Source organism: Balaenoptera borealis, assembly GCF_965194805.1.
Source record: "Balaenoptera borealis genome assembly, chromosome: 10".
Lineage (NCBI taxonomy): Eukaryota > Metazoa > Chordata > Mammalia > Artiodactyla > Balaenopteridae > Balaenoptera > Balaenoptera borealis.
In genome coordinates, this window is record NC_138874.1 from 63,478,895 (window position 1) to 63,498,483 (window position 19,589).

Consider the following 19,589-nt stretch of genomic DNA (forward strand, 5'->3'; position numbering starts at 1 on the left):
GGTAAATACTGTTTTATCCAAGCTAAGGACCTTATCCGTAGGAGTTGAGAGGAATGAGGGAGGTGGACAGATGAGGTTTTAGAAAGACCCAGCCCCTGCACTTCAGTGTGTAAGAGGAAGATGAACGATTGTCAGGCAAGAACACCCAGCTGCCCCAGGCAGCTCCAAGCAAGGCTCCTCCCAGGCTGCCCCAGAACTCTCCCGGGACTGATCCTCAGGATGGTCAGGGCTTCCTGGGATGAGGGCAAGAAGGCCTGGTTGGGACAGGGGAGGTGAGGGCGATAGACAGGTGGAGGAGGGCAAACACACAGGTCCTTGCAGTTGGGGCTTGGAGTCCAGGGACCATTCAGGTCCACAGTTCCCCCTTCAAGGAGCAGTGATGGCCAGTTGGTGCTGGGAGTGGATGCCAACTCCATCCTGCCAGGCAGCCCTTCTGGGACATCCCCACCATCCTGGGCTGGCCCCGGTATAGCCTTCCTGTGGCCTCCTCAACGTGGCTCACTCCAGATGGGTAATTGGGAGAACTATCAAAGGCCAAGACCAAGGGAGAAACTGAAGCCAGTGAGGGCAGGGAGCAGACTGGCTTCTGGTCGCATGGTGGGACTGGGATTGGACTTCAAGTCTCCTGATGCTCAGCCTGACCACATAGTGAGTGGCTGAGGACGTCTGACATGGGATGAAAGTCAATTTTCCATCCTCCTCCTCTTTCTTCTGCTACTCCTCCTCCTGCCCCATGTTCCTCTCCTGTCCTGCCCCCAAGCCCTGCCTCCTCTTTCTCTTTCTCCTTTTCCTCTCCTTCTTTCTTCTACCTCATACCTTATCTTGCTTAAGAGAAGCAATGCAATGTCCTCTGGCTCCAGATTAGAAAATTTCTCTGAGTGACGGAGACCTCAGAGGTCTTACCCGCCATCTGTGATAGGTGGAGTAATCATGCCACCCAAAATGTCCACATCCTAGTCCCCAGAACCTGGGAATATGTTGGTTACATGAAAAGGGGAATTAGGTTGCAGATGGAATTGAGGTTGCTGAGCAGCTGACCTTGAGATGGGGAGATGCTCTAGGACCATCTGGGTGGGCCTGATGTAGTCACAAGGGTACATAAAATAGAAGAGAGAGGCAGAAGAGAGAACCAGCAAGATGGCATCACTAGAGGGACACAGCCTGGTGTCACTGGCTTTGAAGATGGAGGAAGGGGCCGTGAGTCAAGGAAAGCAGGCAGCCTCTAAAAGCTGGAAAAGGCAAAAAATTGGACTCTCCCCTAGAAGTCTCCAGGAGAAATGCAGTCCATCCGACACCTTGATTTTAGCCCAATGAGACCCATTTTTGAGTTCTGACCTCCGTAACTATAATAAATATGTGTTCTTTGAAGCCATGACTCTTGTGGTCTTTTGTTACAGCAGCAATAAGAAACTAATACACGGTTCCATGTCTCCTGAAGCCCTCCAGTTGCTTTCCTCCAGTGACAGGGAGCTCCCTCCAATGTCAGCCAGCTCTGGCCATTACCAAATCCCTCCTCATGGGATCCAAGCTGTCCCCTGGGACTGCTTTCCAATTTGCCAGCTCAGCCCTTCTGGGCCCCCCAAGCAAGCCACTCTCTGCCTTTATAATGTTTAAAAACAGTATTCATGGGATAAATCCCCCTCCATTCTTTCCTTCTCTTTGCCCGGCATCCCCAGAAAGCTTTTCTGATTGCCCCACCAGCAACGCCTCTCAAAGAAATCTTATTCCCTCTTCCTACATTTCTTCTGAATTCTGGGGGTCACTCACGCCTAGGCCAAAGTTCTCAGGAGCAGAGACTCAGCCTGCCTGCCAAGGAGGCACTGAGGTAGGATGGAGGTCATGGTCTCTGCTGGCTGTGTGATCTTAGTTAGACAAACCCACGCTCTCTCTGGACCTCTGATGTCCCATCTGTAAAATGGGATGAAACCCCATGAGCTCCGTGGACGGCCACAAGGCAGAGTGAGTCTTACTTGCCCTGATTCCTTTGCCAACACAACTTTCAAGTGTTTGCCTCCTCTCCATATTGCTTGTCATTAATAAGAGAGGGGAGGAGAGGGGAAGAGAGGGGAGGGGAAAGAGAGAAGAGAGGAAAGGAAGGAGATGGGAGCTGTAAGTCCCTACAGAAATTGTATTTGAATGTTTTATAACGTGCTCTGGCTCGGGCAGCACGTTAGTTAATGGTGTGTCAGATGATGGTACAAATTTATAGCTGAAGGTTTACATCACAGATAGCTGGAATGAATGACAATAAATTAATTTAAAGTGCTACCAAAGTGTTCCCCAATGTATATGTGCTTATGAGCTCTGGGCTGATAATTTTTAAATGCATGTCTTTTATAATCCTGGTCTTAAGTCTTGAAAGCAGATAGTTAAAAAGCAGTCACATGACATAAATTATTTTTATTAATATCACAAGTGCATGATGAGGGTGGCGGGAATGCTGGTCACCAGTACAGGTTTCTGCAGCCAACCTTCCCTTCCTTCCTCCGTCTTCTTGTCCTGAGGGGTTTGAACCTCACAGTCCCAGGTTCCATCCCAGCCCAAGACCCCCTCAGGTTGCCAGGGCCTGAGCCGGTGCCACCACTCCCTGTTCCCCTCTCCTGGGTGAGAATTTCACTCCACATCCATATGGGGTCCCTCCTCGGATAGGAGAGAGCAAACACGTTCTATGTGCAGACAATCAACACATTCACACAAACTCAAAGACAGAGAGAGACTTGCTGAGCCTCAGTTGCTCCACCTGTAAAACGGGCATCACCGCATTGACCTCATACAACCAAACAGGGCCACTGGGAGAACTGATTAAGGCCAAAGTAGCACTCAATAATAAGTGTTGTTCTTAGGAGTCTCTCTGCTATGCTACAAAGGGAGGGGAAGTTCAAAGTGGTTTACACAGCCCAGAATTTTGTGGTTGGTTGACCTGCTCAGATCTTGATAAAATATATGATGACCCTACCCTCCTGGAAGCCCATTCCAAGCCCTTCTTCTTTCTAAAGCCAATCCCACTGCATGTGCCCTGGGCCTCCAGCCCTGCCATTTTCTCGATAGATCCATCAATTATTCCCGTTCAGGTTCACCTTTCCCTTTTCCTGTGTTATGTTAAAGATTGCCAAAATTCTTCACAGCTCCTCCCAGCAAGAAGAGATGGAGTCTATTGCCCCCACCCACTTGACTCGAGGCTGGCCTGCGACTTGCTTTGACCTATATAGAATGTGGTGGAAGTGACATTGGGTAACTTCCAAAACTGGGTCTTAAGATATCTGCAGCTTCTTTGGAGCACTTGGAATACTCTTGGAAGCCAGCTGTTATGCTGTGAGAATCCCAACCAAGATGGAAAGGCCACACGGAGAAGAACCACGATGTTCCGGTCGGCCCAACTCACCGCCAACGGCCAGCACCAGCCGCCAGCCATGTGATGGGCCATCTTGACATTCTAGTCAAACATACAGGTGACTGCAGCCCCACATGAGCCAGCGGAGCCCAGTTATTCCAAGAATTATGAGAGATAATAAATGGTTGTTGTTTTAAGGTATTACAATTTGGGTGGTTTATTACACAGCAATAGACAACCAGAACACCCCTCTCTACTAGCTGCTTTGCATCAGCACTTAAACGAATCCAGGCTGCTCTCATCTAAAATCCTCCCTGGATCCCACATCCCTCACCAGCTCCAGCCTTGGCTCACCCGTCCCCACCAAACTGCAAAACAAGACAGAGACACCACGCTCCAAACGACCTCCCTGTCCGTCCCCACCATCCACTCCTCACCACCAGCCAGCTCTCCGGCTTTTGCTCCTCCCACTCTTCCAAGGGGGTCATCTCTTAGGTCACCAGGGCCTGGCCATCTTTGAGTTCTGCCCTTTATCTGACTACCATTGGGCAGCATGCCTGCTGGTGCCCGCTGCCATGCCTTTCAACACTCGCCCCAAGGCTCCTCCAACCCTCCTTTGTCAGCATCTCTATTTCCCACACCATTTCCTTCAATCTCGCTTGGACACCTCTTGTCCTTCTCTTGAAATCCTGGTGCTCCTCAGGTCCCTGTCCTGAGCCCTCGGCCCTCCACATTCTTCACGCATTTACGGGCACGCTCATCTGCTCCCTGCTCCGTGCCAGGGCCTCTCAATTCTGCATGTCCAGCCGATTCCCTCTCCAGGCCACAATATCCAGCTGCCTCCTGGACTTTTCCACTTGGACATCTTTGATCTCAACAGTTCCCATGTTTACTCATCATCTCTACACCCCCTGCCCCCTCCTTACTTGCTCCCCTTCCAGGGACATGGTTGCCCAAGTCCCAAATCTGGGATCTAGTCTTAATTCATTCTGCCTCCTCCCCACATAAAATCAGTCACCAGATTCTGGCAGGTTTCCCCTAAGCTGATCTAAAATCTCTGCTTCCCATTGCCCTTGGCCAGGTCACCACCACCCTTCCCTGGAATACTTACAACACCCCCACGGGCCTTTCTCCCTGTATTTATGCACCCAATCCTTTCTCCACTCTGAAGTACAGAGATCCTAATTAATACTTTGCAACTTAAAGTCTTTCAGTGAATCCCTTTTGTCTTTAGACTAAAAGCCAAACCCACTGATGCAAAATATGGGCCCTAGGACCACCTCTCCAGCCCCAAATCTGACCACTCCCCACGTTCACACTGGCCTCATTCCTCCAACATGCTGTGTACTCTGTGTGCTCACACGTGTTCCTTCTGCCAGGCACACCTTTCCCTCCTCCACGGTCCAGCAAACACCGCCTCCTTCAGGCCTTCACTTCCCTGGGAAGCCTTGTCCACCCCATCATGCCCTTGCCCTGCCCTCCCCATCTCCCACCCTTTCTCTGTCTCCCTTTCTCCCAGCACTGATCTCCCTCGCTGTTAACCGCTTGGTGAGTTATTTGTCTTCTCAGCTCAACAGTCAGCTCTGGAGCGGGCAGAAACCATTCGTTATAGCCTAGCACAACAGTTGGCACAGAGTAGATACTCAGTAAGTATCTGTGAATTAATGAATGATAAATGAGTCTTGGGAAAACGTCATCACCTTGCTTCCTCCAACCTCCATCAAAGCCTGGCTTTAACAGATTTGCAAAGTCCCCACCTTCAGCTTCCATTCACCCCCTCAGGTACTCAACACCCATTTATTGAGCGCCCAACGTATGCCCAGCCCTGGGATGGACAAATGAATAACAGATGCGTGAATTAACAAAACACTGCCGAAATAAAAAGGACCAAACTACCGATATACACAGCAACATGGATGAATCTCAAAAGCAATATACTAAATAAAGGAAGCCAGACGACACACTGGATAATTCCATTCATATGATATTCTAGAAAAGGCAAAACTATAGGGACAGAAAACAGATTGGGACTCCCAAGGCATGTGTCATAGAGAACGAGTGAGGCAGAAGCAGGGATGTCTTTTTATAACCAGTCTTAGAAGTCATTAGGCATCACTTCTGGCATGTTCTATTCATTAGAAGCGAGTCACTAAAGCCAGAAGGGGAAGGGAATTAGAGTCCACCTTCCAATGGAAAGTGTCAAAGAATTTGCGGATGTGATTTGATACTATCACAGGTACCACCTGACCACAAGGCGATGCCATGTCCACCAGGCATGGTGGCCACACGCCCCAGCATTCACAGTATCTGCAGGCAATGGGGTACCATGGACACCTGGATGACCCAAAGGCAGCTTTAAGAACATTATTATAATAATGTTAAAAGAGTATTTTGGCAGAAAAGAAAACCACCTCTAATTGCTAGTTATTCTCTGTGTTACCATCAGTCATTTCCCCTCTCAGTGCCTCGGTTTCCTGATCTATAAAATAGGCATAGTTCTAGCCCTACCAAGTAGTGTTCTTGTGAGGACTAAATGAGGTGATTGCGTAAAGTGCTTAGAATAACACAGGGCACATGGCAATTCCTAGTAACACTGTAATCTTTCATGAGCTGGCAGAGGAGTAAATGAGCTGATCCATGGAAAGAGCTTAGAGCAGTGCCTGCCTGGCACGTGAAAATACATCAGTTACATGTTATTGTATTTATAATTATTTCTTGCTATAGCCTCCTCAAGACCTCTGCGATAATGTGCAAACTCCTAGATGTCATTCCAGGTCCTCTGCAAATACATTCCTGCCTATCTGTCTGTTCACGCATAACCTTCCCCACACACGTACCACAAACACCATCCCTGAACATGCCCCAAACTCACAACTTCCCCCTCTGCAGCTCTTTCTCCTAAGATGCCCCTACACATCTCTTCCTGGTTAACTTCTACTCAACATGAACATTGGACAGGAGTCAGTGCTGTCCACTCCTAGCCATGACAGAGTAACTGGTAATCAGATTAGCACTAGCATCAGCACCATAAAAAATAAAAAGAAATAGAAAAAGAAAACTGAAGAAACATAGAAACACCTGTTTTCACATAGAGGCACAGGTCAGTGATTCCCGAGAGACGGGAAGCAGGTGAGGTAAGCTCTATGATTGTCTCAGTTGTCTAACTGGACACACGTTCCAGGTTACTGAACAAAGAGAGAGAATCCAAGTAAAGCACAGCAATCTCACTGAGCCGATGAGACAGGCTGGAGAACACGGAGGCTAAGCCTGTATAGGAAGTCATGGGCAGAGTACCAGAGAAGAGGGAGCTAGGCAGAGAAAGTTCCAGAAATCTTCACAGAGGTCCTCTTGAGCCTTAGAATGAATTATAAACTGTGCCTGTCTGGGGTGAGATGTGATGAAGCCAGGCAAAGTCCATCTATCAGAGAAAAATTATTACCAAGGAACTATGAGTTTAACTACTTGGAGAGCTCACACAGAGCTGAAAGACTTTGAGTTCCAACCAGCCAGAGCAGAGCAGAGAGGCCTCATTGATCAGCTTAATAAAGCTTAAAAATAAGCCTCAAAAGGAGCAACTTGATCCACCAGTAAACTAACTAACTGCCTGCCAAAGCTATATCTTTAATAATCTTTAAAGAAGACAACAAAATCCAAACACTCAGCAATGGAACATCAAAATGTCCAGCATCCAAACAAAAACTCCTAGACATGCAAGAAAGCACGAAAATACAACCCACAACTAGAAGAAAAATAATTCAGTAGAAACAGACATGGATGACAGAAATTATGGAATTAGCAGACAAAGACATTAAAATAATTATTATAAAAATATTCAAGGATTTAAGAGAAAACATAGTGAAGAGATGAATGAGAACCATAAAAAGAAACAAACAGAACTTCTAGAGCTGAAAAATACAATTTATAAAATAAAAATTTCATAGGAAGGAATTAATAACAGATAAGATGCTGCAGACAAGTTGAAGCCAGGGCAACAGAAATCACAAGAGAAATTAGAAAATATTTTGAACTGAATGAAAAAATAAAAACACAATATATCAATTGTTGTAGTATGCAGCTAAAAGACCGGCTGGAGGGAAATGCATAGCTTTAAAGGCTTGTATTAGATAAAATGAAAGTTTTTAAACATTTGTGCAGAAAAGAGTTAACAGAGTAAGCCTAAGACTTCTATCATTAGAAAGTCCTGCTTGGGCTTCCCTGGTGGCACAGTGGTTAGGAATCCGCCTGCCAATGCAGGGGACACAGGTTCGAGCCCCGGTCCAGGAAGATCCACATGCTGCGGAGCAACTAAGCCCATGTGCCACAACTACTGAGCCTGAGCTCTAGAGCCCGTGAGCCACAACTACTGAGCCCGTGTGCTGCAACTACTGAAGCCCGCGCGCCTAGAGCCCACGCTCCGCAACAAGAGAAGCCACCTCAACAAGAAGCCCGCACACCACAAAAAAGAGTAGCCCCCACTCGCCACAACTAGAGAAAGCCCGTGGGCAGCAACAAAGACCCAAATCAGCCAAATATAAATTAATTAATTAATTTTTAAAAAAAATGCGAAGCGTGATAAAAGGGGGAAAATAGTTTGAAGAGAGAGCAAGCATTAGAACCAGACTCGTATATGGCAGAAATATTGGAATTATCAGACCAGGAATTTAAAACAGCTATGATTAGTATGCTAAGTCCTCTAATGGAAAAAGTAGGCCACATGGATGAACAGATGGGTAATACAAGTAGAGAGATGGAAATTCTAAAAAAGAAAAAGAAATGCTAGAAATCAAAAGCATTGATCCTGGATCTGCTGACCCAAAACATAAACCCACCCACTGAATCTCAGGTTGAGCCAGTGGGCATCACTTCCCAGGCCCAGAGCCCATGGGGAGGAGGAGCCCATGGGGAGGAGGAGCCCATGGCAGGCCTGGGCAGGGCCGGGGCTGTGCCTGCTGCAACATCTGGGATTGAGATGTGGCTTCAGTGGGTCCAGGGCAGGCTCTGCAGCCAGCAACGGCTGTGGGAAGCAGGTAAGGAGGCCAGAACTTCTCCACACTGTCAGGACCTGGAGGCCTGGTGTGGGTGGCCTTAGGCTGAAGAAGAGGGATGCTGGATGGGCCGTGGGCAGCTTGGACCAAGAGGAGGGCAGCTTAGTGTCTAAGCACAGACTGGGTAGTCCTCCCTCACTTCCTAGCTGTGTCACTTTCCCATGTGGGCCTTATTGTCCTATCTGTCCCCCGAGTGGGGTGATCTTGCCAGTCAAGGAGGCATAAAAAAGGCAAAAGCTGCAGAGGCTTTGACATCAACAGACCAAGGTTCTGGTCTCTGATCCACCAGTTCCAAGCAAGATGTCTTTGGACAATTATAAACTCTCTGAGCTGCAATTTCCTCATCTCTGCAGTGGGTCTAATAGAACTACTAGGACACGACGCTATACCAAAATGTACAGCTGCAAGAAGTATCACATTTTGGATTTTTCTTTCAAGAAACTAAATTCTGACCATCTCACCTCCATCATTATCAGGCTGTTACCCTCGGCCTCAAGAACAGGGAGGCCCCATGGTGCCCAGGAAGTAGGGCAGGGCCTTGGATCTCCACTCTGTCCTGGCCACTGCGGAGGCCCTCGTGCTCTGAGTTGTGTGTCCCTGACGTCCTGTGGCCTCCTGCACTGCTGGGCATGAGGCTGGACCAGGTGCAGGACTGGCCTCCCAGAAATGCTGAGGCCTGGTCACACACCCGAGTCTGGGCCTGTTTTACCCACCTTCCTTCTCAGTCTGTCCCATCCTCCTTGGGGTCTTGTCCCTCGAAGGCCCTCCAGGCCATCTTACAGCATCTTGTCTGAGATGACAAGAGAGAGCTTTGGATCTGGAGCCATTTCTGCTATAGCTCCCAAACCCCCGGGTAAAGGGATGCAAAGGCCTGGTCAGCAGGGGAATACCAGTTTAATATCTATAAAAATCCTCCTGTGCAGAACCCCCTCAGATGGTGGGTAGATAGTAAGTGGTCCATGAAGCTCACTCTGTGTCAGACATCTAAGGCTGCTGTGAAGACAAATTAAACACACAGAAGGGGGCTGCCCAGTGCTGGCCCACAGAAAGGGCTTCCAATCCCCTGCACTCACATCCTTTGATCCTTGCAATCCCACAAAGCAGGCACTGCAGATGATGTAGAAGAGGCCCAGAGAGGGTAAGAGCCTTGGGGAAGGTCACACAGCAAAGCAGGGTGAGCACTCGTTCCCTGCCTGGAGGCCTCTATCACCAGGAGAGAGGGTGAGGCAGGCACATTCCCCCAGGGTATCCGGTTGCCAGCCTTATAGGCAATGCCGGTCCTAATGCGAGGTAAAATTAGAACTAACTGGAGAAGTATTTTTATTACAGGGTTGAGCATGTGGACAGCAGAGGAGCCCAGCATCACAAGAGCAGCCACAGGGCTAGCAAGGAACAGCATCCCTCCTCTTGTGCAAGAGACTGTGTGCTGGCCAGAAACTGAGGACAGTGGAAGCGGCAGGGCAGCAATGCCTTGGAAGCAAGCAGAGAGAGACTTTTCTTCTTGACCAAAAGTCCAGAGAGTCAGGCTCTGAATATGAGCAAGGACATCTAGGCTCTCACTCTGGGCCTTAGTGTACCTGTCTCGGAAGTGGGTACAATGGCCACAGGAGGGCTGTGAAACTCAAACACCCTTCTTTCCTGCCATTAAAGAACCTTTGCCAGAACAAGATTGCTATGGTCCGAATGCTTCCTCTGGAAATTCATAGGTTGAAATCCTAACCCCCAAGGTAATGGTATTAGGAGGTGGGACTTTGGGGAGGTGATTAGGTCCTGAGTGTGAAGCCCTCATGAGTGGGATTAGTACCCTTATAAAAGAGACCCCAGAGAGCTCCCTTCCACCCTGTGAGGACACAGTGAGAAGACAGCTGTCTATGAACCAGGAAGCAGGCTCTCAGCAGACACTGAATCTGCCACCACCTTGATCTTAGACATCCCAGCCTCCAGAACTGTGAAAAATAAATGTCTTGTTTATATAAGCCACCAGTCCATGGTATTCTACTGTAGCAGCCTGAATGGACCCACGTAACGGTGCTCCCACTCTCCACACTCTCCATCCGACAAACTTCAGGAGAAGGGGGAACAGTAAAGTTTCCTCAAGCGTCCCGGCCTCCTCAGCTCCTCCAGGCTGTGGCTTATCCCCAGGAAAACCTAGTACAGGTGGCGGAGGATCGTTCATCTTTAAGAATGCCTGTGACACTCACAGGGAGACACATGTCAGGGGAACTCTTCACTTTACAGAAAAGGTGCTTCCTTCACAAAAAGAGATGGCCTTCGATTCCCTGCATCATGAGCTTCCCTCCCATGTCCTGGACGCGGGGAGGCTGGAGTTGCGGCGGGGGAAGTGTACACAGACGGCCCAGCTGCTGCCCTGCTCTGGGGGGACTTCTTTACCTGTAAGGTGAGGGGTTGGAGGGAGTTTCTCAAGGGCTCAGGGAGTGTCGGGAGGCTTGAAGCAAGAGGTTTAGGAAACCCAGGGGAAGAGGTCAGTGAGAAATGGAAACTGCGGTTCTCAGGTGGACCTGGATTGCCAACACTTCTCAGGGACACTGGGGCTGTTGGGAGGAGGAGGACACCCTATGTCACACCTGGCCGCTGGTGTGGGCTGGGGTTCAGGACCCCTTAAACCTCCAGTTCCTCCTTCCACAGGGCATGACAGCTGAAGCTGGGAGGAGGCCAGTGGGGGGAGTCTGTCCTGGGCAGGAGTCTGGCACACCATCATGGTCTGGCCTCCATGATTCTTGCTCCTGGTTGCAGGGGCTGAGCGTGGGCAGGGGTGTGGGGTAGGGAGAACATCACCCTATTTTTCTGAAAAGGAAGTCAAAGCCCCCTTCAACAGCCCCCCAGCCTCTACCTCTCCCCTGCAGTCTTCACCCACACTGATGCCTACGTGATCCTTCTGGAACATGGTCTTCATTGCGGTGCTCCCTCACTCACCCACCTTCAGCAGTTCCCCACCACCTCTGCCAATTCCCCAGACCCGGCTGACAATTCAAACTTCCTGAGGCCCCTGTTAAGCAGACAGAGACCCCAGCCCCCTGCCTGACAGCCTTCAGAGTCCACCAGTCTCTCTCAGAGATTTCTCCAAGTTTCTCTCATTTGATGGCTAAGCCAACTGATGCTCAGCGAGGCTAAACAACTTGCCAGAGGTCACACAGCAGGAGGACTTGAAATTCAAATCCAGCTCTGGTAACATGGCTAGAGCTCATGCCCTACCTACAGAGGGGCCACGATGCTAGGACGGAAGATTCAGGAAGCTCTGTCCCTCAGCTGGGGAGAGCCTGGGCCCTGTGTGTGTGGGGAAAGGCAGGTAAGGAAGGAGGAGGTTGGAATGGTGAGCTCTGAAGGCAGCACGGTGTGGTGGGCAGAGTCCGGACCACAAATCCAGAGGCCTGGGGCCCAGCCACCTCTGCTGAGCCTCAGTTGCCTCCTGTGGGAAACGGATAATAACCACCTGCCCCACCCCCACCCCCACACCCCCTGCCCCACCCCCACCCCCACCCCCACCCCACCCCCTGCCCCGGGCCCAGATGCACAGGTTCCCGAGGGAGTGTGAATACACAGTAGGTGCTGCAGAGCCCAGCCCCCGAGCTGGGGGCACAGCAGGTGTTTATTCCTCACTTGTTGCCTTTGCACAGGATCCAGAGGCTCAGGGTTGTGCGTGCAGCCTACGGGCCCAAATCCACCCCCCAGCTGCAGCCCACGGTGAGGCCTTGCAGGCCCAGTAAACAACCCCTCACCGCCCTCACCAAAAGGAAACTTTTTTTGAAAGCAACAGAAACCAACATCTCTGCAGGCTGCGTGTGTTGGTGACGGGAAAAGGAGCTTCTGAGAGGAAAGGGCTACGGGGGGTTGGGGGCGGAGGCCAGGCAGAGGCAGCAGAGCGGAGGAGAGAACCAAGATCTGATAAGGAGCTCTGCTCTTCAGGGCCTGGGGCCTGGGGGCGGAGGGGAGGCTGGGGTGCAGTGGGGGAGGGAGGCTCAGCCCCTCCCCAGCCCTGCAAGCACGGAGCTGGGAGGTGGGGTCTGAGATCGCCTGGGGAGTGGCACTCATGCCACAGGACTACAAAGCTCAACCATTCTCCCCTCCCTTGGGGCAAGCCCTTTCCCTGGATGCAGGAGCCAGCCAGAGGCTCAACGGCTGGTGGTTCCTTTGTCTAGCTCTGTAGCCACTCACCCATGGCCTTGGGCCAGTCTCTCAGACACCCAAGGGGTCTCAGTGTCCCCCTCCCCCAAAAGAAGGTACTGACTGTCTATAGCGACAGCATCAGGACATGGTGCCAGCCTGGGAATCAGGAGGTTCAGGGCCTGGGCTTGCTGTTGGGCCCTGAGCAAGCAGCCCTAGCTAGGGTGATGGAGACTGTCCCAATTTAGCAATGAAAGTCTGCATCCCAGGAAACCCCTTGGTCCTAGGGAAGATGTTGGTCACCCTTTGCCTCTCTGGGCTGGGATCTCCTCTGCTGAGACTAGAGGACTTTCCCAGCTCCCTGCATGGCCCTCCCCATGACTGAGGACTGGGCCTGGCCTCTTGGACAGACTCACAGACTGATTGCAGAGACTGGATGTGAACCTGTGCCAGGGAACCCAGACAGCTCCTGGGACAGGCAGGCAGAGTGAGCCGGTATCAGAACCGGAGGGTGAGCGCATCCAGGGAGGCTTGGTGTGGCATGGGCTTCACAGAGGAGTCTTCCAAGCAGAGAAGAACAGGGAAGGGCATTCCAGTGGGGGTAACAGCTTCCCCAAGGCTGAGCAGCCAGATGGTGGACTAAGCATTACGCGCGCCCTGTACTGAGTGCTGGCCTAGATGGTAGGGCCCCAGCTGGCCCTCAGGGGCCCTACAGTTGAATTTCTAAATGTACGGCCTCCACTCTCTGAATTCCCCCAGCTGTATCCACCGCCAAATGATTTGCATAAAAACAAACACATAAAAAAGAAAACTGGCAACAGACAACACAAGTTTGTCTTTTTTTTTTTTCAGTGAAGATGGGCTTTTCACAGAAATTAAAAGCACCCACCTGGGCTCTGGATGCGTATGCCCACGCCCCGCGTGCTAACCTGACTCCCTGTGCAGCCCACCCAGCAGAGGCAGACCCCCCTAGGGAAACTGGAGGCTGAGTGGAGAGGGCCTGCCTCCAACACCCAAGGGTCCACCCACACCCCAGGGCATAGGGGGGCTCCACCGGGCCCGGCCCAGCTGCCAAACCCAACCCCTCAAAGCATCTCACCAACAGCTTCAGGGATAGCAGGGAAGTCACGAGCCCATCCTAGTTTCTTGTGCCCAAGAGCCCCCCCACTTCCTAGCTGAGCTGCCCTGAACAAGTCACTTACCCTCTCTGAGCCTCAGTTACCTCATCTGCTAGAGGAGGGCAATAAGATATGCCGAGGGTGGAGGAGGGAGGGCATCTGTTGCATGTGCCAAACTCAGCGGGGACAGGGCTTCCAGGAAGCCCAGCAAACGCATCTCTGACCCTCCTCGGAAACCACAACCCCCATCCCCCAGAAGGGCAGCGAGAGGCAGGAAGAACAGTGAGCCCCACTCTTACCTGCTAGGCTGAAAGCTTGGGCCCGGTCCTGTCCAGAACTCTCTGCTGGGAGGAGGGGAAGGGCCGCGGGCCATGAGGGCAGAAGTGCTAGAAGTAAATGCTGTCGCCGTTCCTGTGGCCACCTCAGCTGGTCTGGGGCCTCAGTGGGGGCGAGGGCTGAATCTGCCCTTCCTCTCTCCTCAAGCATTTGCTGAGCTCTTCTGACCTCTCACCGGGCCAAGTCACGTGATTCTCCGCCCCAACCCCCCAAACCACGCTGTGTAAGTTACATAGCCCGTGGTTCACTCTCAGTGACCCTATCCCGAAGGCCTTGGTTGCTCACGTTTCCTTAATCAGTGAACTGAGGCTCAGAGAGGCAGTGACTTGCCCAGTATAAAGCAGAGCAACTTCGGAACCGAGTCTGACAAGAGATCAAGGTACTTTCCACTGCGGGTGAAGGGCCCAAAGCAAAAGGCCCTGGCAGGAAAAGGGCCCTCGGGAGCCACCAAGGTTCCTGAGCAGAGGAGTGGCGTGATCAGGGGGGCAGTGGGAAGCTGGACTGAGGGCCCTGAGCCTGGAGCCAGCGAGACCAGGGAGGAGGCTACAGTAAAGGTGCAGGCAACTGGGGGAGCCGAGGGAAGTGTGGGTGCGAGGGACGCTGGGAGGGCAGACCGCTGTGGCTCTCAGCCTCTGGGGACTCAGGGTTGGGAGGAGGAGGCACAGAGGGGGAGAGGGTGGGGTGGGGAGGACATCTAGAGTGTGCTCACAGCACTCCCCGCTCAGCACTGCCTTCCATCCTCCAGCTCGCCACGCAGTGGGCCTAGCAGGGTCGTCACCTCACCTCCCAGGTCGGGAGCAGCCGGGGCTGGGCTCCCCCAGTGCCACTTGGCCAGTGCGGGGCTGTCCCTGCTCCCTACCACACACCAGGCTCCTGCACCCACCTCTTTTTCCAGGCTGATTCCCCATGCCAGATTGATGAACAACGTAATAAAGGAGGCAATCACATTATTCCTGAATGCATTTTAATAAAAATCAAATAAAAGCAATTATGCGAATTTTCAAAAGGATCACCTCTGCTCCTTTCCCTGAGGTAGGAAACAGAATGAATTCAGGAAATCATTAAAATCAGAAACCCAAGCTGCGTGCCACCACCCCGCTGGCGGCTGTCACACAAAGGCAACAGGGAAACCCAGTCCCCCGCGGCAGAGCGGGTGCCTTTCTTTAGTTCTTTGAGTGGAAATTCCACCTATGGGTGAAGAAGGGTAATTAAGGGCCAGGAGAGATGCTTTGAATCCAGGCTGCCTTTGCCCCTCCAGTACAAACTTCCCAGCTTCAAAGGGGCCTCAGACTCCCCAAGGGAGAGCTCTCCAACCTGGCAGCTCAGGGGCCTGCGGGGAGGGCAGGCACAGGGCTCAGAGAGGGTCCCCAAATGAACACGCTCTCCCCTCTGTGAGGGACGTGCAGCTCTGAGCCCAGCTGGGGGCCAGAAGGAAGAGGTCCCACCCAGGGGCCTGTTCCCCACCCCAGCATCCCCAGAGTGGGCATTTGCAAGGCCCTTCCCATCTGATTGGTCTTTCTAGCCCCTCAAACTGGTGTGCTCATTCGGGGCTGAGGAGGGTGAGGCACCCAAGGTCACCCAGCTGGTGGGGCAGCACCAAGACACAGCTTGGTTCTCCGGAGGCCAGACCCGAGTCCTGTGGACCAGGCAGTCTGGACACAGTGCAGCCTGGCCTTGCGCTGACCACCTGCCGGCCATTTCCTGGGCACTGGCCTGGGCCACCATCCCCAAACACCTGGAAGTGAGGGTGTTCCTCCTCTGGGTACAGGTTCAGGACTGCGCTCCAGCCAGGTGAAGCGGCCAGCCCACAACCCTGCAGCTAGAAGCGAGGAATCCAGGGTGTGCGCAGGGCCGTCAGAATCCGGAGCCAGTTCCTGATTGCCAGGCCGCAGGGCATCCTCATCACAGGAAAGAGGCCTTCATGCAGGGCCTTCTGGGTTGCATTTGGGCGTTAGGGGGAGGAAAGGCAGGGATTTTCCCTTCCTCTGGCCTCCGTATTCACACTGGGTAACCCACGTCCCCCTCCCACCTGAACAACAGGCTAATGGTGCTGCAGAAGGAGCACCTAACCACCCCCAAGGTCATCTCCCTCAGCCACTGGGTCCTGGTTCTCAGCTGGAGGCAAGCTGGAAGCCTGGCAGCCAGAGGTCCCCTTTAGGGCAGCCTGAGTTAAAGGAGCAAACAGGGCTGGGAGGCAGAGGGCCAGCACTGGTTGTGTGTGACCTTAGGCTACTCCCATCGCCTCTCTGCATGTGCATGCGTGCGTGCGTGTATGCACGTGTGTATTTGTGTGTGCACATGCATGCATGTGTGTGTGAGTGTTGGGGGGGGGCAGTGCCCGGTCCCCAGTTCAGACCCTTGGCCCTGTTCCACACTGTCCTGTCTGACTCAGCTCAGAGCTACCCTTAGTCCCTGCTGCTGCTAACAGTTATGGCGCCCTCCTACAGGACGCTCCGGGAAATGTCACTCAAGAAGTGTGGTTTCCAACAGGGGGAAAGCAGAGTGACTGGGAGGTTTCTGGGCAGCCCCTCCCAATACCAGGTTTCCCTGGGAAGCAGGGGTTTCTGGCAGGCCCTGTACCATCCAGCACCCAGGACTGGGAACTGAGCACAGAGCTTCTGGTCTCGTCCACCTGTCTCCACTGGTGCCCCTGTCTGGCCTCTGAACTTCAGGGGCTTCTGAAGCGAAGAGGAGACAGTGGCACCTGGCTTCTAGGGCTAGTGCATAGGGGAGAGCAGGACGGGTAGATGGTGTGCAACCCCTCTGTCATTCCTGTCCTCCCAGGGGCCAGCTGCCCCCTACTCTGCTCTGCCCAGCCCCTCGGGTCTTGCACACAGCAGGCACTCCATAAATGTGTGCGGTGTGATGCTCAGAGAGAAGACAGGCTTGTTCAGGAGGGGGAGTTGAAAACAGGAAAAGGAAGTGCCCCTGCTTGTTTCCTCGGGGCCTGTGGACTTGGGACTACGTGTATGCACACGTGTGTAAGCATATGTGTGAACGTATGTACTCCTGTGACCACACCCACCAGCTGACGTACCCACTGGCTTGCACACATGTCTTGCACACACACGTCAACACAGCAGATGGGTAAACAGCAGCCCCAAGCCTCAGACAGTCTCCTCCCAGCCTTGCATCCAAATCCCCCGTCAAGACGGGCCTTGGAGCAAACTGGCTAGGACCTTGGAGGTCCAGGCCCATGGGGTCCAACAGGGACATCCATCTGCTGTCACCTTCACCCAGATTCTATCTTGGTCACTCTGGGAACATCTGCCCAGGTCTGACTCCGGCTATGCCTGGGATCTGGGGATAAAAGGCTGCTCTTGGGAGCTACTAGAACATCTGCCCTGGGATAAGGGCTGAAAGAGGGATGTCCAAGGACTCTGACAGGGTAGAGGAGGGCACATCCAACTCTGCTGGGGGCTGAGGGGATGGGGATCACAGGGAAGACCTCCCAGTAAATGGAACCTTGGAGTGGGACCTAGAAGGAGCTGGGTTTCCTGAGCAGACTAGGTGGGCAGGACATTCCAGGTGGAGGGAAGAGCTTATGCAAAGGCATAGTGGCACGCCTTGTTCAGGGAATGCCCAGCTGCCCGGGTACCTGCCCTGCTTCTGCTGGCTGCACCAGGAAGAAGTGTCCTTTTCAGAGCACTCTCGAGAGGGAGAGGGCAAAATGGGGCACCACACTGCAAACAGACCCAGAGCCGGGAGCTAGTGCAGAAGGCAGCTCCTGAAGGAAAGAGACACATGGGTGTGAGTTGGCCCTCAAAACTCCTCCTCTTTCCCTTTAAAGAAGTCACTTCCCCTGGGAATGCAGCATACATATAATTCAATGTCTCAAAAGTGCAGTTAGCCCAGGGATCCCACACTTGTGCTAAAACCATGTGTCAAAGCGAGGAAGGGAGCAATGGATGAACGTCAGGTAGTGGTTCCCTCTGGGAAGCGAGGGGCTGGGAGGGGCAGATCCTCACTGGTGTCTGTCATACTCTTAAGTGCAGGGGTCATGAGGGTTCATTTAATGTGCTCCATGGCTTACAAATAGTCTTTTATATGTATGAAATATAATGTAATAAAAGTTTTAATTTTGTTTATGCCCAAGTTTACAAGGCTGTTCCAAGGCCGGGTTGGATGAGACGCCCCTATGTGATTATGCTTGGCATCCTCACAGGTACCTTATCTCCGACTCTAGGGCAGTGTAGGGGCTGGACTCTTGTCCCAGCTCCACTGCGTCCATAGAAGATTCCAGTCATTTCCAGGTGTAGCTAGGAAGGTAGGAGATAAATGCCCAGCCAACTACCTCTGTGGGCTTCGTCCTTCCCCTCTCTGGGTTTCAGTGTCCTCTCTGTACAGTGAGGGACTCTGCTCAGCTTGTGTCCTGGGTTTGAATCCAGATGTCACCACTGCAACAGTTACATGGAGCAGTTTCCTTACCTGGAAAGTGGGACCATGACAAAGCTGCTGTGAGGAATGAACGGAATGATGCTTTAAGACACAGTTCCTGGCATGTAGTGACTACTCCATAAATATCGTTGTTTGTTTGTTTTTTAGGTTTTGTTTGGGGTTTTTTTTTAGTCACCAGAATAAACAAAGACCCTCAGTGGAAACAGGGCGAGATTGGAGACTGAAAAACCTGTGCTCCGGGTCTGGACCCACCACTCACTGGCCCAGAAGCCTCTGGAGTCCTTTCACCCTGGGCCTCACTCTGCTCCTGTGTAAAATGGGAAGCCCAGGGCCCCCTCGGAAGAGGAGAGAAAATGAGAAAGTTCTGGCAAAGGAGAGTACCTTGTGAATGCCAGGGTCAGTAACCAGAGCTCTAATCCCCAAGACCCCTCCCCAGAGGAGAAACCCCAGTCTGCCACGTTGGGGATGCGCCCGCCCGGGGCTTCACCCAGGCAGCCCTAATCTCAGGCCAGCCCAGCACCGGCTCCCGCTCAGAGTTAGGGGCCTGGGCTGGATCAAAGGCAGAGGGAATTAGCATCACAGAGAGCCTGGGGGAGGGGAGGCCAGGATTAATTCACTCTCCTCTTCCTGCTGTTTTTCCAGCAGCTTGTGGAGTTGGGGGAAGGGTAACCATCCACCCCCAAGCCCCCAACCGCACCCCCAGGCCAGTTCTCACGGGAGGAGCGGAGCGGGGGCAATGATATGGGCGGGACCTGCAGTAATAAGGGGATGCTCTGTGTATACATCTGGACCCATCGGTTTGAACGGACAAGAATGCAAATGCCTGGGCCGGAGGGACATCCTCAGAGGCTGGATGTGGGGCAAGGGGAATGCAGTGTGAGTTCACAGACGCCACTGTGTCATTTCAGGGACATAAAAGTGTGTGTGTGTGTGTGTGTCTGTGAATCTACGATGGTGAACCACATGTGTGAATGTCTATGTGAGTCCAGGTGACCAAGGTGTCAAACGTGTGGTCATATGGGCACATGTATGAACAGAGGAGCTGCCTGAGAACTCTGAAATGAGCAGAAAGGAAAAGTGTGAGGGGGGCTCGAATTGGAGTATTTCCCACAGGGAAACAGCTAGAAGATGTCCAGACGACTATCTCGCAGGGCCTGCCTCTAAACTCCACGGGCTGTCTCCATTCCTCAGGCTTCACCTGTCCTACCAGGGAACCGCCTTGGGACCACCTGGCTTAAC